The sequence below is a fragment of the Pteropus vampyrus genome, unplaced genomic scaffold (genome assembly GCF_000151845.1).
Source record: "Pteropus vampyrus isolate Shadow unplaced genomic scaffold, Pvam_2.0 Scaffold247, whole genome shotgun sequence".
Lineage (NCBI taxonomy): Eukaryota > Metazoa > Chordata > Mammalia > Chiroptera > Pteropodidae > Pteropus > Pteropus vampyrus.
In genome coordinates this window covers 978,693-979,892 of record NW_011889028.1, presented here as the reverse complement: position 1 = coordinate 979,892, position 1,200 = coordinate 978,693, and the positions used below count along the sequence as shown (strand labels likewise).

At 53.3% G+C, this 1,200-nt stretch overlaps 1 non-coding gene across 1 annotated transcript; it reads right to left on the bottom strand.

Annotated features, from left to right (window-relative positions):
- Window positions 1–525: 525 nt before the first annotated feature.
- Window positions 526–644, bottom strand: LOC111729113. Its single transcript, XR_002776098.1, has one exon. It is a non-coding gene; the product is annotated as a 5S ribosomal RNA (ribosomal RNA).
- Window positions 645–1,200: the final 556 nt, after the last annotated feature.

Below are 1,200 nucleotides of genomic sequence, written 5' to 3'. Positions count from 1 at the left end.
AGAAGAAAACCCTGCCACGCGTGACAACCCGGATGGACCTGGAAGCGTTATGCCGAGTGAAATAAGTCAGCCGCGGGAGGCACTGTGGCATGATCATGCTCACGTGAGACCTCTAAAAACGGCTGGACGCGTAGAAGTGGCCCGCAGAATGCTGGCTACCAGGGTGGGGGAGGGGTGCGGAGGCTGCTGCCCACTGGGCACAACGTCCCAGTTACGCAAGGCCGGTTCTGGGGCTCACGGGTTGTACACTCAAAATTTGGTTATGCAGGTAGATCTCACGGTAAGCGTTCTTACCACACAGGTGCCAAAAAAAAATCCTAAAAAACAAAGGGATGCGAGGAAATTTTTGGAGATGCTGGTTACGTTAATCACCTCAATTACGTTCAAACGCATCCGACTGTACGCATCAATGACATGCAGTTTTTGTTTGTTTTGTTTCGCTTTTTTTAGGCGAGGCAACCCTTGGTGGACCTCACAGATTGCAAGAACCTTGTCAGCTTACAATCCCTTGTTTTTTATTTTTTACACCTACAGCACCTGGTCTTCCTAGGTGGTCTCCCATCCAAGGACTAACCAGGCCCGACCCTGCTTAGCTTCCGAGGTCAGACGGGATCGGGCGTGTCCAGGGTGGCGTGGCCGTAGACGCCGTGCAGTTTTCTGCACATCTCAGTCGAGCTGTGGGGGAGCCCCTGGCGTGCATGGTGTCTGTGAACGCCGGGAAGCTGACGAAGGCTGAGCATCGGGCTCTCCTAAGCGGACGGCCCTGGCCTCTTGCGTCTCTGGCTTATTTTTTCGCACTGCAGCCAGTTTCAAGCTGCCAGTGGGACGTCACGGAAAGCGGAGTTAGAAGGATGTGAGTGCCACAAGCAGCTCTCACGTGTTAATGCAAGACAACTCGGGCACAGCCCCGGGCGGGGACACGGGCAGGACACCAACGGCACCTCCCATAGGTAGCGCCGGAATGCTTTGCTACGGACCTAGACCCTCGTGATTTTATGTGACTTTTACGCTCTTGCTGTGTCATGTCAACGTTGGAACATCTTAACATTTTTAAACAACGGAATTACTCTGCAAACCTTTGAATTATGTCCTGCTCTTAGACGGTGTGTCTCGTTGGCTCTTTTCCCGTCACTTCTCTCCCCTTCCTCCCCATCACTCTGTCACGCACCCATGGGATCAGCGAAAACCCGCCTGAAAAGC